We start from the raw sequence: 27,398 nt of genomic DNA on the forward strand, positions 1-27,398 counted from the left end.
CATCGACACAATATTTCATGACACTAAACCCGCCCGTGGATATAGCCGCGGGGACTGTGGGTTATGAGTCAACCCGCGCATCACTAGTGTTTATCCAGCACGCTGTGAAGAGGCCAGGCTCAGATAGATGCCAGGCTGATGAATCTGCAACTTTCTCCACTTAATGAATTAAAAGCTGATTAGTGATCGATAGGGACAGGGTTGGCTGTTGGGGGAAAGGGTGCTAGGCCACATCATAGAAGAAGAGGTTTTGTGAGGAAAACCACAGGTCAACGGTTGAAAAGCACTGTCGTAAACAATAAACAAACTATCCAATGAAGCCTTGTAATCAGAAAGCATTGATCCAGCATTTCCAATTAAGTGGGAATGGATGTTGGGGTGAAAAGTTTGGAGAAGTGCTCACTCGCGGTCGTGTTAGCAGGGTGCAGTAAAGCTCTGATGGTAAATAAGACAGGATTTTGAATATCTCTCTCTAAAACATAAATCACATAAGCTTTTTTCCTCTAGTGATGTGCCCAGAGTATGTTAAATAAACTCACACCAACACGCCAATGGTTTATCATCTGGCCACAAAGCCACAAGCAACCTAACTGGAGAGACATGCAGTAATACTGTCTTTTTAAAAAGATTGCTGAGAGCATTGCTATGGTCTTAAAAATGAAACACAGTATGTCTTAAAGAGAGTAGTATTGAGTTGGATGCAATAACTAATAACAGTGCCCAGGCTAGGCCGTCGGATAATGTGTTATTGTTGAAATAGGTCCAGCATAAGATTGATGACAGATCTGATTATATGATGGCTGAACTAATAACACTGTTGGTGGAAGTCCCTAAGCACAATATCCCAATGTCCCTTCACAGCACATTTGAAACCTATGTGACACATTCATGGCTCATCGTGTCAAATTCTGGTCATCAGAGGACAAAGAACGATGAACCCTATAATTACTGAGGGCCATTCTGTCATCTCCTGTTAGAAAAACACTGCTGATGCTTCTGGAACAACTTGAGTGCCTGATGTTCAGACTACTGCATGCGTGAGAAGCTAACTTCATCGCTGTGGATTTAGTGGTAAGTAGGGTCAAGTAGGACAGGGACTGTAGTCCTGAGAGGTTAAAACATGTTGTACTGTCTATGGTGTATAAGGGTTGTAGTTTACAGGATCATAAGACAAAGCCAATGTAGAGATGTCAAAACGTACTGTTTTATAAGGGGGAAAGGTTGTTATCCGAGTTCACTGTGTATGAACAACCCCGCGCACTGCTGCTACTCGCTGCTCATTATCTATGCATTGTCTCTTTACCTCTACCTACATGTATAAATGACCTCAACTAACCTGTACCTCCGCACATTGACTCGGTACCGGTACCCCCTTTATATAGCCTCGTAAATGTTATTTTATTGTGTTACTTTTTTTTTTTTTTTTACTTATTTAGTAAATATTTTCTTAACTATATTTTCTTAAAACTGCATTATTGGTTAAGGGCTTGTGCACCTGTTGTATTCGGTGCACGTGACAAATACAATTTGATTTGATTCGATGTCAAGTTTACCTTTAACTTTTAATGAACAACGTTGGATGCATTAGGGTCTCTAGAGGTACAAGTTATCACAGCGCTCATAAATCCAATTCCTTTACAGTGAATTAAAGTGCCAAACTATAAACACGTCCCTGTAACCCACAGGCTACAACATTGATTTACTGTTAAACAGTGGGAATTCCTTAGACTGAAGCCTTTAAACTATTAGCTAAGGTGGGCAAAGACTTCAAAAAAGAGAATCCTCTATTCTCTGCATGCTTATTAATAATGGGAGCAAAGCAATATTGCCTTTGCTGTTGTAGGTGGCAAAGCAACGCAGCAACAGAAATAATTGGCTTTCAGTAGCTGGCTGTAATTGCTACCTATTGTGCACCTAGGCCTGCAGGGTTACCGTTTTTGTCATCACACAGGATTATATAGCATGAGATAACGAATATGATCCGGGGGGGATGTACTGTAAGAGATAGTGGAAAGTGATAGGCAGGGTAGGATGAATGGCTGTTGCCCCTCCATTCTTTTAAATAATTGATCAGAGCTCTAGAGTTAAAACTAATTTGTATTTTCATTCTATGTGTGTCTCCCAATAACTAGCCCATCAATTACACATCAAAACATGGCTGCATCAGAAAACACAACTGTACGTCTGTCAATGAGGCTGTTGTCTATAAAATGAATATAGAACTGACAAGCTGACAAGTGATGGACACACACACACACACACACACGTGTGTACCCACCCAAGCACACCCACACCTGTCTCATTCTATGCTGCTCACAAATAAGCCATGTTATTTCACACTGAATAATGCTAAGTGTTTACGCAAAGGGACCCAAATAAGACATTGATTGAAGATGTATTCAGTGCCCAACCAACCTAACACAGAGCCTCTCAATCACACAAATGCATGATTAATACATCAAACAGTATCAGCTCCCCTCCCTTTACTTGTACACGCACACGCACAGATACACAGGCACGCACACACACACACACACACACACACACACACACACAGACGCACGCACACGCACAGATACACACGCACACACACACACAGACGCACGCACACGCACAGATACACACGCACAGTACCCACATGGACACACACACACACACACTGCCCCCTCCCTCATGGTTAATACATCAAACAGCATTAGCTTCCTGGATTCCTAAAGCTTAGACAGACACGGTTCTGACAGCCCATGATTCCTCAGTCGCTGCTGCCTCCCCCTCCAGCTTCACCAGCTTCTTTATTCCCTATGAAGTCTACTGTATATGGGTGGTTACAGAACATGCTGCCAAACTAGATTCACTTACGTATTACCTTCGCTTTTGTAAGCTTGTATAATGTCAAGTTAGAAAGCAAACCATACAACAGGATGACAGTGGCGAAGGGCTTTATGTAGACTCCAGAGACATAACAATCAATAAGCACATGCATTGATCAACACCTCCTTATTGTAGGAATGCTACATCCTATTTGTATAGTGGTTATTTAGAACGATGTTCTTTATGAATACCCTGCGCTAGTGGTATATCTGTAATCAGTTCTTGGAAAGGCAATTTCACCATCCATCAAAACGTTCAAATCAACATACACTGAATGAGTTAAATTACAGTGTGCCCTGTGCAATTAGGCTGCTTTTCTTTTAACCATTTGTAAAGCAGCAGTGAACAAGGTCTCTTCTGAAAACAGGCCAGTGAATGGAGAGAGCAGGTGGCCTATTGGATCCAACCCTAATGAAATGGACACTCATTAGTATATCAACAGCATTGAAATGCTTTATAATTACCATGGCAACTCCATGGCCTGTTACCCTATAAATACTGGGCTTAAGTGCCCCCTTCCCCCTTCACATTTACAATGATTTTATTATGCTATTGGATTTAACTATTGGATTTTAAACAGGGTTGCTTGCTGTGGCCGCATGAATTAAGCAACAAAAAGACGCTGTCTTTAGCCTTCACTTTGATGCCTATCAACCACACAGGAACTATAATCTTGTCCTTGCCTCACACCGTTCAAACATCATCAATGTCTATGAGCTGTTTTTCACATCAAATGGATTTATTTAAAAAATCCTATTCTCCCAAGTCTCCATTTGGTTACATTTTCTCATGTGCATTACAAAATACAACTTGGATGCTATGAAGTCCTAAATGTGCCTTGACAATCTGAAGCCCAATTATTATGCCAACTTAATATTAGCATTGACATGCTACTATCTGGAGACTGGAGTGGTGTTATCTCCAATTACCTGATCATTTTCAGAGTGAGCAGGTAATCCGTGAAATAGCCTGTTAGGCTGCAAGGACAGAGATGCAACGTCTGTCTCATCTTTTTTACACTAGGACATTTCATTAACTTAAACCAGCAGTTCAGACGTTTCGACGGTAAGACACTTAGCAGATGGATTTAGGTGTTTGAAAGGTATCCGGGGAGTATTACGCCAGTCTAAATGATGTCAGAGTGAAAAGGGGAGGGCTGTCTGTGTTAGGGGCATCCCATTGGGCTGCTGATAGCTTAAGCGTGGCGAGACTCAAATGGATGTGATCCGCTATACTGCAAATCCTAAAAAGCGGATAGAAGAGGCTTTAAAAATCACATTTCCAGGAGCATCATGCAGCCAGCCAACCACAGCAGAGCAGAGGAGTCACGTAAATAAAGACCGTGGTGTTAGACCCTGTCCATCAGCACATTGACAGGACCTGATTTCTTAACTGTCCACTGCAGCCATGTATACTGAACAAAAATATCAACGCAACATGTAAAGTGTTGGTCCAGTGTTTCATGAGCTGAAACAAAAGAGCCCAGGATGCATGTCTGTAATAAAGCCCTTTTGTGAGGAAAAATGTGTTCTGATTGGCTGGGCCTGGCTCGCCGGTCGACTAGGCATGGGTGCAGCCATGGGTGGGCCTGGGAGGGCGTAGGCCCACCCACTTGGGAGCCAAGCCTACCCATGGCTGCACCCATGCCTAGTCATGTGCAATCCATAAATTAGGGCATAATAAATGTATTTCAAATTACTCATTTCCTTCTATGAGCTGTGCCTCAGTAAAATCTTTGAAATTGTTGCATGTTGCGTTTATATTTTTGTTCAGTATAGATTGATGTGTTTCCTATGTCAGTCAGTCACAGACTACAGGGTGGGTGTCAGTGCAAACTAACAGTGCCTGATTCACGGGCCTGCACTGCACTCACTCTCAATAACAGCACCAGTTTTGATACCCGTAGAACAACAAGGGCCAATTTAACTGAACTACGGCTGCTTGGATTCTTCATAAATCTCCTCAGTCATTTAGGCTGCCATTGCATTTTTATGGAGATGGAAATAGAAGCTCGGATATCACTCTGGGACTCTTTGGAATCCACCCAACTGACACAAAAGTGCCTCAATATGTGAGGATGATATGGATTTCTGGAAGTGATAGTGTGTGCGCGTGCGTGAGTGTGTGTGTGTGTGTGTGTTTGTTTGCAAGAGTCCATGTGTGATTTCAGTTCTGTATAAATTGTATGGATTGTTGCCATATCATAAAGTATTATATTGTCTGTTACAGCTATGTTAGGCTACACAGTGAGGACATAGGGAAGTAGGATGTGGATGTACAGTACAATACCAGTATAACGTAAAAAATGCACATAAGTGGTATTAAAAGTGACAGAGCTCCACTTTTATTGGTAGAAACAGAAAGAAACACATTGGACAATGTTACACAGCAGGGTGTGCCTCACCACCCACAATAACTGTGTGGGCGAAGACATCCACACACGTGTGCGCACACACACACACACACGTGCGCGCACACAGAGAGTGCAACTGAGGTTTCACTAGAGGAAGGTCGGTTGGGTTTATTGACAAGATTCTTCTGTTTTCATTAAAACTACAGAACTTTTTCATAGACCACAATCTTCTCTTCCAGAAGAATCCTACTTAAGGATGAAACCAGTCAGTGTGACATTTCTAGAAGTGTTTTCTGCGTACCAGCCTGACATCTGCCTTCACCATAAACACATAAGGCAGACATACGAGAAGACTCCTAACACGCTGCAAGAGTTCATATCAAAGGGCCCCACATTAACTTGTCAGGATGGAAATAAATAATGAAAAGAAAGAGAGGAACACATCCCAAGTCAGCTAGTGTGGCAGTGCTTTGATATACTATCAAATATAGAGGATGTTGTTCCCACTATTGAAATAAAGTTTCTGCTCCAATTCCACTACGTGTGACAATACTATAAAAAAAACTGCACAAACAATCAGCTTGTTTTAAATAATTTAATTTTAATCTACATTTGTTTTCCTGCCATTATACTGCTAGCTGACATTCTAAGAGTGAAAGCAGATCTACTGGTGTGGCTCAGCGGAGACCGGTGATATTTGCTGGCGATAATGAAGAACCACTCGAGCAATCCTGCTAATTATTTTTTTTAAACGTTGGTACACTCTTAGAAAAAAAGGTGATATCTAGAACCTAAAAGAGTTCTTCAGCTGTTCCCATAGGATAACCATTTGAACAACCTTTTTTTCCCTAAAGGGTTCTCCTATGGGGACAGCCTAAGAACCCTTTAGGAAGCATTTTTTCTAAGAGTGTAGAGTCTGTGAAAAATGCCTCCATTTCCCTGCTGGCATTTTAGTGGCATTTTGATGTGAGGGTGTCTGGAGTGTCCCCAGGAGGGTGTGCTGAAATCCAATATAGACATTACATATAACGATTTCCCTGCACTAGATAACCATCCCATCCCTAACATCTCAAATCAATAGCTAAACCCAAATCCAGATGACCATCTTAAATCAATAGGAAGAAATGAAATGTACTTTAACATTTCATTATATTAACTCCCCCATCCTTTCATGAATAAAGTGAGCATTTCTCCTCATTGTGCAGCATTTGGCGGATATAGAGCGGGTAACTCCCAGGTGGACAGAAACAGTGGGAGAGTGGTTCATTTTTGGACTGAATGCAGTGGTGGCAGGTTCTCGCTGGTCTCTGCGGTAGGTTTGCAGGCTTTATTTTCCCCCCGGTTATGTAAGGGAGACGGAGCAGTGCTGGGTGACTCAGTGGCAGGCGCTAGCAGCTTCCTGCTTTATTTATGAGAGCTGGTGGTTTTCTCCTGCGCTTCCCTCCCTGCCCCAGTGATTCATGAATGGACTGGACAGCCCCAGCCTGCATTAGAGTAGAGGTGCAATGGGACCATCCTCAACAAGGGTAGCAGGTAGCCTAGTAGTCAAACCGTTGGGCCAATAACCAAAAGGTCGCTAGTTCCCAATCCCCGAGCTGACAAGGATGAAATATATGTTTATGTTCACTTCAGCAAGGCACATACCCCTAATTGTTCTAGGATCGTCATTAATAATGGCAGACCCTTGCCGTGACCCCACCGGAGTGTTGGCATCTGCAAAATAAACATTGTCAATACACAAATAGGACAAATATAAGCACCCATCAAATTATTAATGAGGGACCAACAACAACTCTCTCCTATTCCCCTTTAACTCTCCATGTGACTCCAATCAACAGCATTTCTGAGTGGTTGAAAAGGGTAGCAACGCCATAAGATTGTCTTCGAGACACTACCCCACTTTGGTGTATCTTGGAAGCAATTTTTCATGTATTAATCCTCACTGGAAATGCACAGCACCCATCTAGTGTTAATACATGACTGCTCGGCTGAGGCAGGAAGGCACGGTTACACTTTTAGGGCAGAAAAGAAGATGGGAGGATGCTTGAAATACTAGAACTAACGGTGCTGCTGTAATAGTCAAGGGGGTTAAGATCATAGCAGAAAACCCAATAATACTGCTCGGGAGCTTTTAACAGCGGGTTTATCATTAAGATGAATACTGAAGAAAAGGAGTGGAATAAGCCACAGTAGCTAGACAGTCGAGCAACATGACCCAGCTCCTGCTCATCATGACATTTTCATATACACAGCTACAAGGACCAGTGAATAATAAGAGGGAATTGCATTTATTCTCCTTTCCCTCTCTCAACCCCCCCCCCCTCCTTCCTCTCTCCTTGGCTCTCTGTCACTCACTGTCTGATGGGTGGAAGACCATGTCTGACACACTTCCATTAGAGGGGAGACTGTTCAATTACCTCAGCTCAAGATGTTTAAGCCCTGCCAATTACTGATACATCTTCCCTTTAAATTATGCATACACAGAGCTGCTAAGGTGGTGTGTAATGATTTTCTCCTTTTGATACCATCCTAGTGTGTTCTAGTGTGTCGGGTTCAATTCGCCCGTGAGATAGGGAGAGGCTCATGGAAATCTGATGTCTGTTTCAGCTCCCATGATGCACCAGTACTATATAGCCCAAAACCCTGTGTGTTACTCTAGGCATATTTTTTTAATGAGCATGGCCTTATTTCTATTACAGCATATTGGATGACTGTCATTCATATTCCATTCACCCGGCTCAATGTAACATCAATACATTTAGGCTACTACATGATACTCAAATTCTCCATGTACCCATCATGAGGTTGATACATCCGAGCCTATGAATTAAAGTTTACAATGTAGATGCACAGGTCGAGATACGTTTTAGTAAACAAGGTGATAGAAAGTGCCGTGCCTGCATCTAGCTGATATAACAGTTCCAAATTCTGGTACGTTTATCCCCGTTTCGTTCCGTTTTCTTCTCCTCCTGTCACCTTTTCTCTTCGCTTGCGGACTTTAGTGCAAAACACATCAGCTGAACTAATGCTTTAGTAAACACGCTACAATCATGCAGTACAGTGTAGTCAGAAAACAGTTTAGCAGTTACACCTGCGGGCACCGCTGGCAATAAATTAATAAAACCAAAAGCTTACTTTGACTTGGAAGAGATCCAGTGTTAGATAGCAATAGCCAGCTAGCTAACATAACATCCCTCTCTGTTTGAGTTGGGGGTTTGAATAGGCTAAACTAGCTAGCTGGAAATTTGCAGCTAAAAAAAAGTGGAAGTTTAAAAAAATACAAACAAATTTAGCTAGCTAGCTCTCTCTCTCTCTCTCTCTCTCTCTCTCTCTCTCTCTCTCTCTCCCTTTTGCTTCTGCTTAATGTTCAAAACTGTTAAACTATTGTCTTTCACTCTGAGTCAACTCTACACATAATTGTATGCACTGCAGTGCTAGCTAGCTGTATCTTATGCTTTCAGTACTAGATTATTTCTCTGATTCTTTGATTGGGTGGGCAACATGTCAGTTCATGCTGCAAGAGCTCTGATAGGTTAGAGGACGTCCTCCAGAAGTTGTCATAATTACTGTGAAAGTCTATGTAAGGAGGTGAGAACCATTAGCCTCCTAGGTTTTGTATTGAAGTCAATATGCCCAGAGGAGGACAGAAGCTAGCTGTCCTCCGGCTACACCATGGTGCTACCCTACAGATTGCTGCTGAGGCTACTGTAGACCTTTATTGCAAAACAGTGTGTTTTAAACAATTATTTGGTGATGTGAATATATGTAGCATAGTATTATATAAAAATTATAACTTTTTAACGTTTCACAATTTATATTTTTATGAAATACACTGAGGAGGATGGTCCTCCCCTTCCTCCTCCAAGGAGTCTCCACTGATACAATCCTAGGCTAAAGTATTCGGCAATCATTTGCCCTAGTCTGCCTAACATAACATTCCCAGTCTCTCTGTATGCTCTGAGAAAGCACCCCCCTCTCTTGTTCCCCTGTATCCTAGCAACCCCTCCATTTCAGACACAAGGGATGCACTTCTGCACCTTCCCAGTCACGATGCTTCTCGCCTCCTCTCGCTGTCCTTTGACTTCCATCCTTCTACCTTTAGCTGACCTCAACCCTCAGGTGAAAAACTACAGTAGGTCCACTGCTCCACATGGTCGTGTCTGTCTCCATCTTCCCCCCACTCTACATGGTGGTTCTTCTCAATCATTTCACACAATCCAGGCCTCAAAACTGCAACCAAAACACTTGCATTTACAACACTTGGACTTGGCAGTGCGACACCAATGTTTTATTGGCCGCTAGTGTGCCAGTGGAAAAAATATGTAGCTGGTCACGTTAGTTTTTTGTTCACAATTTGCTTATTTTTTTTATTATCATGATTTATTCAAACAGTAATGTGCAATTGACCAAAAATAAACCACATGAAAGTATCTGCCTGTCCCTGTTTCGCTGTCGGCTGCTGTGTGAGCGAGCCACTCCCTCTCCCTACTGTGCCCACGGAGGAGAGAGAGGTGCATTCTAATAAACACAACCACATGATCGTTGCTCAAAATGCAATTGCGTGAAAAACACAGTTCTTAAAGTACTGTTGCTCTAGTTACAGAGAGAATAGTCACACTGTTCTGTGTATATACTGTATAATGTACTTCTTACATCTCAATATTGAGTTCAAAGCACCACTTTACAACCAGAGTAGGCTATGTAGTATGGTTTTGATGCGCCAGCAGAGCGGAGCCAAGCAGAGTGCACCATTTTGAGTGGATAGGCCTACATCAAGTAGCCTTTATAGGCCTATAGCTGGAAAGTTGTTGTAGGACTTTAGAGTAATCAATTAAGTCTGCATGTCTATGTAGCATCATGATCACATTTAGGGTTAGCAATCTAGTTCAGTGTTTTGAGTTCCCACTATCCTCAGGTGGTGAATAATATAGCCAATGCACAAACATTTCTGGATAATTCTGAATATATTTTGACACGTATTCCCTTGATATCACTGCTGAAAAAAACAACATAGACCAGAATAGGCAGGTGACCAGCCTTAGTTTTGTGTTTCACTGGTGACCAGCCTTCGCTGGTGACCATCCTTCATTGTGTTTTCGCTGGTGACCATTGTGACCACTGTGGCGGTCATTACATTTTGTCAGCTGGTTGTTTTCATGCAAAAGAGTGCCGGTCGCAATTTAATTGACCGTTAATTGAATTTTTTTGACCTTTATTTAACTAGGCAAGTCAGTTAAGAACAAGTTCTTATTGTCAATGACAGCCTTGGAACAGGGTCAGAATGATAGATTTTTACCTTGTCCGCTTGGGGATTCAATCTTGCAACCTTTAAGTTACAAGTCCAACGCTCTAACCACTAGGCTACATGCCGCGCAAACATATATACCTTATTAAATATCTCCATGGCCTCTACACGTACAAGCCTTTGGAAAATCTACAAGTGAACAAGTCTAACAAATCAGTTTAATACACAACATCACAATAAATCCATTATTTATTTTAGGTAGGTAGGTTTAAAGAAACATTCTGATATGAAGAAAATGTTTTTAAGATGAACAGAATATGAGCTGGCTTATTACTGTATGTTATCTGGCTATGTGGCATGCCATAGGCTGTAGGCTTGTTCATTTAGCAGACAAGATATTAGTCCCTTGTCATTATTTTATATGATATTATTTTATAGTGCGGCAGGTAGCCTAGTGGTTAAAGCGTTAGGCCAATAACCAAAAGGTTGCTGGATCAAATCCCCGAGCTGACAAGGTAAAAATCTGTCATCCTGCCCCTGAATAAGGCAGTTAACCCACTGTTCCTTGTCTGTCATTGAAAATAAGAATTTGTTCTTAACTGACTTGCCTAGTTAAATGAAGGTAATCATTTTTTTGTTAAATAGTAAGAAGAATATAATTTAACTTGATTTTTCCCATTCCGGAGCGAGTGTGCATATGAAAGCTATGTTGAGCGTAAAAGTGATCATAAGAAACAGGTCCTATAGGCTACGCTAGATTTGGAGTTATTTGGACACTTTAGTTGTGAATGAAACAAACCTTAGAATGTGTTAGAAATCAAAACATACATGGGCTGCGTGATCCAACTACAGGCTATTGATGATTTGAGAAAGTTGCACACAAAGCCTCAGGCTACTGTTCTCTCATCAAGTCATCATATTATCGCCCATCAGACTATTCTCAATTTAATATTTTCTTTACTAATATGTTAAAATAGTTTAGATTTAGAACGGGCCAATATCAAATGGGCAGAGGAAAAAAATAGAGGTTATATGCATTGGAATAGTGAGCGGAAAGCTACTCTGGTTGTTTCACTCCACACACCAATCAGTGTTTGAGGAGCATTCAGCCTCTCTCTGCGGAACAGGTGATACTCTGTATGCCATGGACTCCCCATCCCTGTTCCTGAAGCTACCAAGTGCTTGATTTTGTGAAATCTGTGAAATCTGTTTGGGAACATCGAACGAAACATGTTTTCACATGAAACCTATGTAACTAAACTGTTGACAGCTCCACTCTGTGTGCTTGAGAAAGTCATGGAAAGAGGGGAGGAGATGGAAACGCTCGGTGGTGAGATATTCTGTAGCTACAGGTAGCCTACTGTGTCTCCCTGTTAATTAGGAAATTATAAACAAATTCACTAAGACTAGGCTATTCAAAATCAAATATGAATTCTCTATTGTAGGCTAACTCTGTAAGCCGCCCTGCACAATCAATGAACCAACAGCATCACCTAGGCCTATACGTTCTCTTCCAGACTTATGGATAGAAAGTCTGGAGCGTAGCATAAGGTAACCAGTCCATCCTGTATGCATCATAAAACAGTCCACACTCAAAAGGGGATTACTAGAATTAGTTTAATTTTGAAATATAGGCTAGACCAATTAAAGACATCTTAAATCATTTTTAAAATGTTTTTTCTGCATTGTGTAATATGCGGTAGGATATGTATCGTATAACGAATAGCACAATCATTATTCTAATGTTGTTTTTTGGAGGGACTTGGGCTCATAAATAGGCCTATGCATAAGCTCTAATATGTGTTAATCATCACCTTATAAAGTACTGTCCATTTCGTTGTTAGGCTTTGAAACAACATCAACAATGACCATGTTTTCCACTCAGTTTCAACCTGTTGTTGAACTTCTTTCTTCAAATTGATCAATCACAGTGAGGTGAGTTTTAAAGTCACAATAGTCACTGTGTTTGAGTGTTTGATGTGATTTTCGATTGCATTGATGTCAGAGTGGTAAGAAGGACAGATAGAGCCTTGAGTACCAGGCCATTAGCGAGTTGGATACTACCAACGCAAGTCCTGAGTGCATAAAGGGAGATTACTGTGACTCAGCGGTCACGTAGAATTTTACTGCGGTCATGACTCATGACTGCTGATAATGCGGTTACTGCAACAGCCCTAGTGACCCAGCCTTTGCTGTGTTTTGGATACATACAGTATGCTGGTCACCCACTAAACCAGCATCAAGTCACATTATGCTGGCTTGCAAAGTGATGTCTAATTCCTATTGGAATCCAGCCTGACTCAGGATATTCCAAAATGTGATCTTTTATTCACTCACAATGTGCATTCAGAATGTATTTTTTTTTAAAGATGGCATACAGACACTATAAACAGGCTTCCTGTGCACCATGTTCAGGATTTTGTTCAAACGCGAGTCAGTATATCATTTGAGTAAACTAAATATCCTAAATAGTGCTATGTTTGCATTGGCTCAAATAGGTAATACAACTACAGGCTATATAACACTAATTCAGCCAGCCAGGAGTACCTGAAGGTGAGGATGGGGGAGAGTGACTGACCAATTCTTTCATACAGGAGAAATGTTACATCAGAGCAGGGCTCAACATCATTCCTGAAGTAAAATAGAAAAAAATTAATAATATTCAAAAGATCCAAAATAGCCATAAACACGTTCATTAATGTGTGGTAGCGTTAGCCAGCCCTAATCAAATCAAATTTGCCACATGCGCAGAATACAACAAGTATAGACCTTACCGTGAAATGCTTACTTACAAGCCCTTAACCAATCGTGCAGGAGTTAAGAGTTAAGAGGAGTTAAGAAAATATTTACTAAATAAACTAAAGTAAAAAATAATAAAAAAGTAAAACAAAATAACAATAACGAGGCTATACACAGTCAGTGTGCAGGGGAACAGGTTAGTTGTAGTAATTTGTACATGTAGGTAGGGGTGATGTGACTATGCATAGATAATAAACAGCGAGTAGCAACACTGTACAAAACAAATGGAGGGGGGTGTCAATGTAAATAATCCGGTGGCCATTTGATTAGTTGTTCAGCAGTCTTATGGCTTGGGGGTAGAAGCTGTTAAGGAGCCTTTTGGTCCTAGATTTGGCGCTCCAGTAGTGCGTGCTGTGCGGTAGCAGAGGAAACAATCCATGATTTGAGTGACTAGAGTCTGTAGCACCTTACGGTCAGATGCTGAGCAGTTGCCATACCAGGCGGTGATGCAACCGGTCAGGATGCTCTCGGTGGGGATGTTGTAGAACTTTTTGAGGATCTGAGGACCCATGCCAAATATTTTCAGTCTCCTGAGGGGGAAAAGGTTTTGTTGTGCCCTCTTCACGACTGTCTTGGTGTGTTTGGACCATAATAGTTTGTTGGTGATGTGGACACCAAGGAACTTGAAACTCTCGACCCGCTCCACTACAGCCCCGTCAATGTTAATGGGGGCCTGTTCGGCCTGCCTTTTCATGTAGTCCACGATTAACTCCTTTGTCTTGCTCACATTGACACTGCCAGTTCTCTGACCTCCTCGCTATAGGCTGTCTCATCATTGTCGGTGATCAGGCCTACCACCGTTGTGTCGTCAGCAAACTTAATGATGGTGTTAGAGTCGTGTTTGACCACGCAATCGTGGGTGAACATGGAAAACAGGAGGGGACTAGGTACCCACCTAAAGTGCCCCAGTGTTGAGGATCAGCGTGGCAGACGTGTTGTTGCCTACCCTTACCGCCTGGGGGCGGCCTGTCAGGAAGTACATCATCCAGTTGCAGAGGGAGGTGTTTAGACCCAGGGTCCATAGCTTAGTGATGAGCTTCATGGGTACTGTTGTTGTTGAATGCTAAGCTGTCGTCAATGAACAGCATTCTCACGTAGGTGTTCCTTTTGTCCAGGTGGGAAAGTGCAGTGTGGAGTGTGATCGAGATTGCGTCTTCTGTGGATCTGTTGGGGCGGTATGCAAATTGGAATGGGTCTAGGGTATCCGGGAGGATGCTGTTGATGTGAGCCATGACCAGCCTTTCAAAGCACTTCATGGCTACCGACGTGAGTGCTATGGGTAGGTAGTCATTTAGGCAGGTTACCTTCGCATCCTTGGGCACAGGGACTATGGTGGTCTGCTTGAGACATGTAGGTATTATAGACTTTGTCAGGGAGAGGTTGAACATGTCAGTGAAGACATTTGCCAGCTGGTCGGTGCATGATTTGAGTACACATCCTGGTAACCCACCTGACACCGCAGCTTTGTGAATGTGGACCTGTTTAACCTCTTAGAGCTCTAGGGGCGCTATTTCATTTTTGGATAAAAAACGTTCCCGTTTTAAGCGCGATATTTTGTCACGAAAAGATGCTCGACTATGCATATTCTTGACAGTTTTGGAAAGAAAAGTTTCAGAATCTGCAAAGATTTTGTCTGTAAGTGCCCCAGAACTCATTCTACAGGCGAAACCAAGATGATGCATCACCCAGGAATTAGCAGAATTTCTGAAGCTCTGTTTTCCATTCTCTCCTTATATGGCTGTGATTGCGCAAGGAATGAGCCTACACTTTCTGTCGTTCGCCCAAGGTCTTAGCAGCATTGTGACGTATTTGTAGGCATATCATTGGAAGATTGGCCATAAGAGACTACATTTTCCAGAGGTCCGCCCGGTGTCCTTTGTCTAAATTTGTGCGTAATCTTCAGGTGCGGTCATTTTCTCCTGGGATTCAGAAGAGAAAGCATGTGTCCAAGAACGATGTATCAATGAAGAGATATGTGAAAAACACCTTGAGGCTTGATTCTAAAAAACGTTTGCCATGTTTTCAGTCGATATTATGGAGTTAATTTGGAAAAAAGTTTGCGTTTTGAGGACTGAATTTATGGATTTTTTTTGGTAGCCAAATGTGATGTATAAAACGGAGCTATTTCTAATACACAAGGAATCTTTTTGGAAAAACTGAGCATCTGCTATCTAACTGAGAGTATCCTCATTGAAAACATCAGAAGTTCTTCAAAGGTAAATTATTTTATTTGAAGGCTTTTATGTTTTTGTTAATGTTGCGTGCTGGATGCTAACGCTAATGCTAACGCTAAATGCTAACGCGAAATGCTAACTCTAGCTAGCTACTTTTACACAAATGATTGTTTTCCTATGGTTGAGAAGCATATTTTGAAAATCTGAGATGACAGTGTTGTTTACAAAAGGCTAAGCTTGAGAGATGGCATATTTATTTCATTTCATTTGCGATTTTCATAAATAGTTAACGTTGTGTTATGCTAATGAGCTTGCTGATAGATTTACACAATCCTGGATACAGGGGTTTTTTCATAGCTAAACGTGACGCAGAAAACGGAGCGATTTGTCCTAAACAAATAATCTTTCAGGAAAAACTGAACATTTGCTATCTGAGAGTCTCCTCATTGAAAACATCTGAAGTTCTTCAAAGGTAAATGATTTTTTTGAATGCTTTTCTGTTTTTTTGTGTAAATGTTGCCAGCTGAATGCTAATGCTAAATGCTACGTTAGCCATCAATACTGTTACACAAATGCTTGTTTTGCAATGGTTGAGAAGCATATTTTGAAAATCTGAGATGACAGTGTTGTTAACAAAAGGCTAAGCTTGAGAGATGGCATATTTATTTCATTTCATTTGCGATTTTCATGAATAGTTAACGTTGCGTTATGGTAATGAGCTTGAGTCTGTATTCACGAACCCGGATCCGGGATGGGGAGATGAGAAAGGTTAAAGGTCTGGTTCACATCGGCTACCGAGAGCGTTAATACACAGTCATCCAGAACAGCTGGTGTTCTCGTGCACGCTTCAGTGTTGTTTGCCTCAAAGTGAGCATAAAAGGCATTTAGCTCGTCTGGTAGTCTTGCGTCACTGGGCAGCTCGTGTATGGGTTTCCCTTTGTAGTCCATAATAGTTTTCAAGCCCTGCCACATCCAACGAGCATCAGAGCCAGTGTAGCAGGATTCAATCTTAATCCTGTATTGACGCTTTGCTTGTTTGATGATTCGTCTGAGAGCATAGAGGGATTTCTTATAATTGTCTGGATTAGTTTCCTACGCCATGAAAGCGACAACTAAGACATATACTGTTACATTATCATAACAACAACATGTTCCCAATAAAATATGTTTCAAAACTGGTTATGCTATTGAAGAATCCACATTGAACAGGCCAAAATACTAATAAATAACTTAAAAAACGTGTTCTTTAGTGATTTACTTTGTTTATATCGCTTATTAACTGAGCATGAAATGGAAAATAGTCGATAGAAGGAGCCTCAACTTGTGCAAGCTAAGCTAAATAGAAAAACATGATTTGACCCACATTTGACTCAAAATTCAATTACTCCCTGTAGCTTAGAACGTGACAACTTTCCATTGTCTGTCTGAACCTTCCTTCCACACACGCAAATCACAGGAAGTAATGTCATCACTAGTTGAGTCCCTGGGTGGACTAGCATCTCTGACTCAAGTTTCTCTGGCGACAAAAGTTATACATTTTCAATGACAAAGAAATATCATAAACAGACGCATAGTGTTCTATAATATATATTCACCGACCAGTTTATTAGGTACACCCATCTAGTACCGGTCCGGACCCCCTTGCCTCCAGATCAGCCTGCATTCTTTGGGGCATGTTGACTCGGTGGCATCACACAGTTGCTGCAGATTGAACGACAGTACATTCATGTCGTGAACAGCCCGTTCAATCTTATGTGAAATATGCTCGACTAGGTTGAGGTCTGGGGACTGCGCAGGCCACTCAAGTAAACTGAACTCACTAACATGTTCCAGGCAATGTTTATCCCCTCCTCAATCGTCCAGTGTTGGTTTTCGTGTGCCCACAGCAGCCACTTCTTCGTGTTTTTAGCTGATAGGAGTGGAACTCGGTGTGGTGGTCTGCTGCAATAGACAATCCATGACAAGGATCAACAAGTTGTGTGTTCCAAGACGTACTTCTGCACACCACTATTTGTCTGTTTGTGGCCCGGCATTTAGCTTGCACGATTCTTCTCCTTCAACCTCTCATCAATGAGCTGTTTTCGCCCACAGGCGCTGACTGGATGTTTTTTGTTTGTCTCATCATTCTCGATAAACCCTAGACAGTGTTGTGCATGAAAAGCCCAGGAAGGCAGCCAATTCTGAGATGCACCTGCGCACCTGGCACCGATGATCATACCACACTCAAAGTTGCATAGGTCACAAATTTGTCCCATTATAACAAGTTCAATCAAACAGTAATTGAATTCCTTAATGCCTGTATGCCTGCTTTATATAGCAAACCATGTCCACATTACTCACTGTATGTAGGAGCGATCCATTATCGTGGAAGGAATGATGTACCTAATAAACTGTCTGGTGAGTGTATTTCAATCAGAAACATTTTTTTTGCATTATAATGTGCCTTACATTACCACTTCAGCCCTTTCTTTAGGCTAAACTGCTAGCTACACAGGCTACAGTGGTGTTCTACAAAACCCGAACGCAGTATGTAACTAACATTATAGCAATAACTACATATTCTAGCCATGTCAATAATCAATACAAATATCCTATGTTGCTACTTCAAGTAATGTCGAGCAGAATCCCTTGCTTGCTCAAATGCGTAGTTAAGGCCATTCCTTGCTTGCCCGAATGAGTCTTCCACCAAAACAAGTCCACTCGCTGAAGAGCAACTAGCCAAGCTGGGGTTCAAGCATTTCAGTGGGGGACGGGCAGTGCCGGCTATGTTTACTGAACAAAAATATAAACGCAACATGTAAAGTGCTGGTCCCATGTTTCATGAGCTGAAATAAAATATATTTTTGAGAAGAGAATTGTATTGGATTCACCATTTGTGCACCATGTCTCCTAGAGGTCTGAACCGAGAGTTTGATAGACCATTTCTTATATGAATATGTCACTTTGACCTGTCTTCCAGGTTACCCACCTGGTCATTTTGTAAATATATATTATTTTCTGGGACTAATACATATATCCATCTCATTGTTATTCAATTATTAGAGATGCAAAAACTATTTGTGTACCTACCATGCCTCATATCCACAATAATCATGTGAGGGGAAATGTGTATATTTTGGGATGTGAGCACTCAGTTTGTTTAAACTGATGAAGAGCCGTTTCGGACCAAAACATTGTCAATACATTTGTGAATTGGGAGCTTTAACAGTGTGTGGGAAAAGATTCCAGAAATGTTCCATACGCACAAAAAGCTTACTTCCCCCAAATGTTGGGCACTAATTTGTTTACAACCCTGTTAGTGAGCATTTCTCCATTGTCAAGATAATCCATCCACCTGACAGGTGTGGCATATCAAGAAGCTGATTAAGTTTTAAAGGAGTGTGCAATTGACATGACTGCAGGAATGCACACCAGAACTGTTGCCAGAGAATGTAATGTTCATTTCTCTACCATAAGCCTCTTCCAGCGTCGTTTTCGAGGATTTGGCAGTACGTCCAACCAACCTCACGTGTAACCACGCCAGCCCAGGACCTCCACATCTGGCTTCTCCACCTGTGGGATAGTCTGAGACCAGCCACCCTAACAGCTGATGAAACTGAGGAGAATTTCTGTCTGTATTAAAGCCCTTTTGTGGGAGAAAAAACTGATTGGCTGGGCCTGGCTTTCCAGTGGGTGGGCCTGGATCCTATGCCCTCACAGGCCCAACCCTGCCTAATCATGTGAAATCCATAGATTAGGGCCCGATTAGGGTTAATTCATTTCAATGACTGATTTCCTTATATGAACTGTAACTTAGTAAAATCGTTGAAATTGTTGCATGTTATGTTTATATTGAGACAAGGGAAACCTGGTTGGTTTCAGGAAAAGTACTCTCAATAGAATGAGGAAGTGTGGTCACTATCACCAGTGTAAAGGCCACCAACCAACAGATCTGCTGGCTCCACCTTCTTCTTCTTCTTTAAGGTTTTATGGCAGACTACACCTATTGGTGTATTGCTTCCACCTACTGTGCGGGAGATTGAAAAAATAAAAAACAATTTGGGAAGAGGGGAGGGAACCCGACATCATACAAAATACAAAAAATAAATACAAAAAGCATCCCATTCCTTCAGTCATATATCGTTTGCTTTTACTTCTAGCGCCACCCCAGAGATAACATCCTTGATAGGTGCCCTGTTTCGAAGATCCACAAACGCAATACATTCCAATCCGATATCTTCTTGAGGCGCATAGATACCCCTAACATCTCAAATAAGTCCACTTATCGTTACTCTCATCGATGGCAGCTCATCCAACACATTCACCAATTTTATAGACACTTCAAATTGGACCTCCCAGGCAACAACATCGATCCAAAACCCTTACTTTGACCCCCCCTTCGATTTACTCGATTCCACTACCACTTTACCTTTCTTATTTCCTTTTGCATTCTACTGTAATCCAATTCTTCTCACTCTCATCTCCACTTGACACTCCATCTGATTCAAACGTAACATCCACCTAGTGGTATCAACACCTTTCAGTGCATAACATAGAGATAGATAGAGGACTCATCTTTATGTCTGTGCCATTATAGAGTCTGTGACAGCATGGGCAGCGCCACTGAGGCTACAACCCATTGGAATTCCCACTCAGTTGACTACTTTAAAATGGTGGAAGCACGGTGGAAGCCCTCAATGGCGCTGCCCATGCTATAATGGCCATTTGGCCACTAGTGGCCTCTATCATTCTATATGGTGCATATTAACACATACACCTGGAGGACTCCAATAATGAAATAATACAACATTTACTTGTTCTTGCTACATCAGTGACCAACAGGCTGTTCAAATCCCAAGTGAATTGGACTCCTAAGTAATTAGAACTTTGCTGGTCTGCAAAATGTTTGCATTTTGATTGATTGATTCATTAATCAATGAATATATGTTATGCTACATAAAGATACATAACATAGATTTTTCTAAACTTATCCAATCTGTTAGTTGGACTTATTCCACCCGTTACTGAAATGGTTGTTCCAGTTTAGATGGTTTAATTAATCTGTCTAACCCTGTAGTGATGGGAAGTTCGTCTCATTTTACTGACTCAGATCTTTACATTTAAACTACAAATCTTTCGACTCATTTCGTTCATTTGAGTCAGTAACGCCCAGAGCACCCAGGACCCCCTACCGGTGAACGATGAACTAAAAACTTGAAAGAGTCATGATTCTAAAAGCCTCTTGTTCAAGCCATCCACTGGGGCTTATTGGAGCTGTCATTTGTGACTGATACATATAAATATGTGCTTGAAAACGTGTGTTGATTGCTAGGCATAAAAAAAATCTTATTTCTTGATACACTTGAAACAAGGTATGGTTGTGACTCTTGGCAGAATGCATTGCTTGACTGCCATGAGATTTATAATCACAGTCATTTGCGAACTGCAGCCCCTCAAACGATTCGTTCTCAAGTTTGACTTTGTGGAAAATATGCTGTGTATGTTTTGGTTATACAAAGCTGTATTCATAATAACATTCAATAAGCAATTAATTCTTGCACCATGCGATCAATTATCAAATCTAAACATGTCTTTCTCTTCTCTATGGTCATGGTCTATTTTTCTGTCTGCATATGACAGACAGTTAGTGGTTGGTGGACGTCTCTGAAGCCGTTGAGCCAGAGGAGTATGTATTAATCTTGCTGTTGGACTTGCGGCCAACACCGGGCGGGTCAAACGAATAACTATTTTGAACGAGTCACTCAACAAAAAAAAGGAACTATGACACACATGATGATGTTGGCTAGCTAAGCTCATGTGCAGAAACACGTCATCAGGTCTAACGGTTGTCTCTTTGTCTTCTCTTAAACCCCGGTCTGGTCTGCTTGGTCTGCTTCGCAAGCGTTCACGGGAAGTCTGGTGATGTTGCAACTCTGGTTTTAGAAAGTCTGGGATTTCAATATCTCTTTTGAAAAGCAGTCTGTCTCAAAGGGGCAACGTCCAATACTGAAATGTAAAAAACATCTTTAATTGACAGGCCTACTTCAGAAACAAAAATGTATCCAATTAATGCAATGTAATTTTAAAGAATAGAGTAGTCTTACATTGCTGAACCAAATTGTTTCCAGAGTAACGCAGCGGTCTAAGGCACTGCATCTCAGTGCAAGCGGCATCACTACAGTCCCTGGTTCAAATCCAGGCTGTATCACATCTGCCTGTGATTGGGAATACCGTAGGTTGACGCATAATTGTCCCAGCGTCGTCTGGGTTTGGCCAAGGTAGGCCGTCATTGTAAATAAGACTTTGTTGTGAACTGACTTGCCTATTTCAATAATAAAATGAACAAATAAAACCTTGTTACACATCTCTACCCATTACCCTGTTGCATATCTTTACCCATTACTCTGTATCACACCTCTACCCAGGTAGCCTAGTGGTTAGGACGTTGGACCAGTCACGGAATGGTTGCTAGATCAAATCCCAGAGCTGACAATAATCTGTCGTTCTGCCCCTGAACAAGTCAGTAAGGCACTGTTCCTAGGCCATCATTGTAAATAAGAATTTGTTCTTAACTGACTTGCCTAGTTAAACAAAGGTTACATTTAAAAAAAATATATATATATCAAACTGCTTTTTAGTACATAATTAAATAATCAAATGTAGCCTATTACTAGCTGAATATAGAAAGAAAACATACACCCCAATTTATAAACTGCCAGTAAGATAAAAAGTTAACATTGAACCCTGAGTAAATCTATCCAAATCAATATTAGAACACAAGGGCATGCTAATGTAAAAGATGGCTAGTCATTATTAGCCTGGTTCTGTATGGAATGCAGGCACATTATGGGACACAGGCAGGTCATTCTCGCCGCGCTGCTGTAAAATATTGGTGAGACCAAAACATGTGCTGGTGCTATCAACTGAAAAAAAAAACATCGGTAGCACCAGTGCCACTAGTTGAAAAAGTCTAGAGCCATGAAAACCCTTAAAAAATATACACTGCTCAAAAAAATGAAGGGAACATTGTGCTTACAACACAATGTAACTCCAAGTCAATCACACTTCTGTGAAATCAAACTGTCCACTTAGGAAGCAACACTGATTGACAATAAATTTCACATGCTGTTGTGCAAATGGAATAGACAACAGGTGGAAATTATAGGCAATTAGCAAGACACCCCCAATAAAGGAGTGGTTCTGCAAGTGATAACCACAGACCACTTCTCAGTTCCTATGCTTCCTGGCTGATGTTTTGGTCACCTTTGAATGCTGGCGGTGCTTTCAGTCTAGTGGTAGCATGAGACGGAGTCTACAACCCACACAAGTGGCTCAGGAAGTGCAGCTCATCCAGGATGGCACATCAATGCGAGCTGTGGCAAGAAGGTTTGCTGTGTCTGCCAGCGTAGTGTCCAGAACATGGAGGCGCTACCAGGAGACAGGCCAGTACATCAGGAGACGTGGAGGAGGCCGTAGGAGGGTAACAACCCAGCAGCAGGACCGCTACCTCCGCCTTTGTGCAAGAAGGAGCAGGAGGAGCACTGCCAGAGCCCTGCCAAATGACCTCCAGCAGGCCACAAATGTGCATGTGTCTGCTCAAACGGTCAGAAACAGACTCCATGAGGGTGGTATGAGGGCCCGATGTCCACAGGTGGGGGTTGTGCTTACAGCCCAACACCATGCAGGACGTTTGGCATTTGCCAGAGAACACCAAGATTGGCAAATTCGCCACTGGCGCCCTGTGCTCTTTACAGATGAAGGTTCACACTGAGCACATGTGACAGACGTGACAGAGTCTGGAGACGCCATGAGAACGTTCTGCTGCCTGCAACATACTCCAGCATGACCGGTTTGGCGGTGGGTCAGTCATGGTGTGGGGTGGCATTTCTTTGAGGGGCCGCACAGCCCTCCATGTGCACGCCGGAGGTAGCCTGACTGCCATTAGGTACCGAGATGAGATCCTCAGACCCCTTGTGAGACCATATGCTGGTGCGGTTGGCCCTGGGTTCCTCCGAATGCAAGACAATGCTAGACCTCATGTGGCTGGAGTGTGTCAGCAGTTCCTGCAAGAGGAAGGCATTCAAGCTATGGACTGGCCCTCCCGTTCCGCAGACCTGAATCCAATTGAGCACATCTGGGACATCATGTCTCGCTCCATCCACCAACAGACTGTCCAGGAGTTGGTGGATGCTTTAGTCCAGGTCTGGGAGGAGATCCCTCAGGAGACCATCCGCCACCTCATCAGGAGCATGCCCAGGCGTTGTAGGGAGGTCATACAGGCACGTGGAGGCCACACACACTACTGAGCCTCATTTTGACTTGTTTTAAGGACATTACATCAAAGTTGGATCAGCCTGTAGTGTGGTTTTCCACTTTAATTTTGAGTGTGACTACAAATCCAGACCTCCATGGGTTGATAAATTGGATTTCCATTGGTGATTTTGTTGTCAGCACAATAAACAATGTAAAGAAAAAAGTATTTAATAAGAATATTTCATTCATTCAGATCTAGGATGTGTTATTTTAGTGTTCCCTTAATTTTTTTGAGCAGTGTCTTAAAGTCTCATTTCAAAATACTGTACATGCCCGTCTCTATCGATCAAGTAATACCACACATTCCCATCTCGGTCTCTCTTGGAATGCTCTGCCGCAGGTGAGCTAGAGGTGAAGTTGCCCTTTAAAGGGAAAAGTTGTAGCATTCACTGGGGCTCTCTGGAGGTAGCTTTCCAAGCAGCCATAACCCCTACTGTCTGGTAAGCATTATTACCAGTGAAATCAAGGAGAATTAATTGAATTATGTTCAAGTCATCGGGGTCCCTCATAGGTAATTGTTTCTGAGTCAGTGACCATGGCCAACAGCAGATCACACAGGCTGAGAGACACAAACAAGCCCTCAGCTGGAAAAATAAATGGCACATAGTCACAGAACCATAATCAAGCAGTGCATAAATAGCTATAATCAAATATGCAGGCTGTATCGAATGTGCACAGAGTCCTAGACACACACTGAGACGCTATCAGATACACAGATTGTATCAAAACAAAAAACTTAATGACAAAAACCAAAAGCCATCATCAGATTCACGGGTCATGTGTGCTCGCGCAGGCAGTCGGATTGTGGCTTTGTCAAATACAAACGCAAAGAACATGAGCTAAATGAACAGGCTAAACCAACACGCACAATGCCATGATTACAGATACACACAGGCAGGGAGGTGGCCTAATACAGTACATAGGCTTTAAGACAATTAAACAGAGTGAGGATCAAATATACAGTTTTAACCAATTCACAGAGAACCTTGATCAAAGACACACACTTTATGAAGAGCAATAATCAAAAGCACTGGCTTATCACACTCTCACAGGGCTGCGATTAAAAACACGGGCTTATCAAACTCACACAGAAACCTTATCAAACACACACACTCTGCCAAACACACTCTGGGACCAACCCTGTCAAATACATAGGCTCCCTCAAACACACACACAAATCTGTGTGTGCAATACTAATCTGTCAGATTTGGGTTTCTACACACAGTTCATGTTATGTAATAAGTACAGAATAAACTCTCTGGAAAAAAAATGTCATTATTTGACTCTGGAATTGTTCCGATATGACAAAACCCTGGTCAACATACACTACCGTTCAAATGTTTGGGGTCACTTAGTATTTCCTTGTTTTTGAAAGAAAAGCACATTTTTGTCCATTAAAATAACATCAAATTGATCAGAAATACAGTGTAGATATTGTTAATGTTATAAATGACTATCGTAGCTGGAAACAGCAGATTTTTTATGGAATATCTACATAGGTGTAGTGAGGTCTAGAAGGCCAGCATCCTGGAGTCGTCTCTTCACTGTTGACGTTGAGACAGGTGTTTTGCAGGTACTATTTAATGAAGCTGTCAGTTTAGGACTTGTGAGGTGTCTGTTTCTCAAACTAGACACTCTAATGTACTTGTCCTTTTCCTCAGTTGTGCACCGGGGCCTCCCATTCCTCTTTCTATTCTGGTTAGCGCCAGTTTGAGCTGTTCGGTGAAGGGAGTAGTACACAGCGTTGTATGAGATCTTCTGTTTCTTGGCAATTTCTCATATGGAATAGCCTTATTTTCTCAGAACAAGAATAGACTGACGAGTTTCTGAATAAAGTTCTTTGTTTCTGGCCATTTTGAGCCTGGAATCAAACCCACAAATTCTGATGCTTCAGATACTCAACTTTTCAAAAGAAGGCCGGTTTTATAGCTTCTTTAATTAGCACAACAGTTTTCAGCTGTGCTAACATAATTGCATACGTGTTTTATAATGATCAATTAGTATTTTAAAATGACAAACTTGGATTATCTAACCAAAGTGCCATTGGAACACAGGCGTGATGGTTGCTGATAATGGGCCTCTGTACGCCTCTGTAGATATTCCATAAAATATCTGCTGTTTCGAGCTACAATAGTAATTTACAACATTACCAAAGTCTACACTGTATTTCTGATCAATTTTGTGTTATTTTAATGGACAGAAAATGTGCTTTTCTTTCAAAAACAAGGACATTTCTAAGTGACCCCAGACGTTTGAATGGTAGTGTATCTCCTATTTGCCTTCATGGATAAAGGCCAACATCAATATTAAATCACTTAAGTTAACAGTCATTGTTAGCACAGTCGTTTTTGCCACCGGGAGAAGTGACAGCAAACAATGAGAATGACTGTGATGAATAAGATGCTTCAGAAGCAGTCAAAGACACCACAGGCAGGCATGTGGTTGATCATGGCTCTGAATCTTTCTATTAAGGCTTCTTCTCTGTGACAAATTAGTGTGTTAACGATCTCTACAAAAACAACATTTGATTAAGCTGATTGATCGATATCAGGGGGACATGGTTTCAAGACAGCCTGAAAATACACAGATAACCTGTTGGGAGTAGCTGTTGTGCTTGTTGACAGAATTGACTGCATGTGGGACAACACTGATATATTGAAGCTCATTGAGGCCGTATCCATTATCTGGTGTTAAGTCAGAGACGTTTTCTGATAATGCTGCTTCTCTTCTGGAAATAAGTTGCTTTTATGGGCAGTTCACACATTCCTCCTGAAAAGTTCTAGGCAGTGGCGACCCGTCATTCAGGGCAGGCGGGGCAGAACCCACCTGTTTAGCTAAAATAAATATATACCAGTCAAAGGTTTGGACACATCTACTCATTTAAGGGCTTCTTAGTTTTTACTATTTTCTACATTGCAGAATAATAGTGAAGACATCAAAATTATGAAATAACACATTTGGAATCATGTAGTAACCAAATAAGTGTTAAACTAATCAAAATATATATTAGATTTGAGATTCTTCAAAGTAGCCACCGTTTTCCTTGATGACAGCTTTGCACACTGTTGGCATTTTCTCAACCGGCTTCATGAGGTTTGCTTTTCCAACCATTTTGAAGGAGTTCTCACATGCTGAGCACTTGTTGGCTGCTTTTCCTTCACTCTGTGGTCCAACTCATCCCAAACGGGTTGAGGTTTATTGATTATAGAAGCCAAGTCATCTGCACTACATCAATCTCCATCTTGGTCAAATAGCCCTTACACAGCCTGGAGGTATGTATTGGGTCATTGTCCTGTTGAAAAACAAATGATAGTTCCTCTAAGCACAAACCAGATGAAATGGCATATGCTGTGGTATGTCTTGAAATCTAAATAAATCACAGACAATGTCACCAGAAAAGCACCCCCATACCATCACACCTCCTCCTCCATGCTTCATGATGGGAACCACACAAGCGGAGATCAATCCCTCACCTACTCTACATCTCATAAAGACAGCAGTTAGATCCACGAATCTCAAATTTCCATCAGTCTATTGTCCGTTGCTCATGTTTCTTGGCCCAAGCAAGTCTCTTCTAATTGCTATCCTTTAGTATTGGTTTCTTAGCAGCAATTCGACCATGAAGGCCTGATTCACGTAGTCTCCTCTGAGTAGTTGATGTTGA

The 27,398-nt window shown here is 41.7% G+C and overlaps 1 protein-coding gene and 1 long non-coding RNA gene across 7 annotated transcripts in view; one reads left to right on the top strand and one right to left on the bottom strand.

Moving 5' to 3' along the window:
* The window catches only part of LOC110533892 (protocadherin-1), a 94,641-nt gene that overhangs the window by 27,147 nt on the left and 40,096 nt on the right, over positions 1-27,398 (bottom strand). The window lies entirely within an intron of this gene.
* LOC149980017 (uncharacterized) overlaps positions 15,022-27,398 on the top strand; it is a 96,059-nt gene continuing 83,682 nt past the window's right edge. For 5 of the 6 annotated variants that reach the window (XR_016484058.1, XR_016484056.1, XR_016484054.1 and 2 more), the window contains exons 1-2: positions 15,162-15,484; positions 15,853-15,914. This is a non-coding gene — a long non-coding RNA (uncharacterized LOC149980017). Of the gene's footprint in view, positions 15,485-15,852; positions 15,915-27,398 lie in introns of all 6 variants that reach the window. The other variant, XR_016484053.1, reaches the window with a different exon arrangement.

This window comes from Oncorhynchus mykiss, chromosome 10, assembly GCF_057628025.1.
Source record: "Oncorhynchus mykiss isolate SJ-2025 chromosome 10, ASM5762802v1, whole genome shotgun sequence".
Taxonomy (NCBI): domain Eukaryota; kingdom Metazoa; phylum Chordata; class Actinopteri; order Salmoniformes; family Salmonidae; genus Oncorhynchus; species Oncorhynchus mykiss.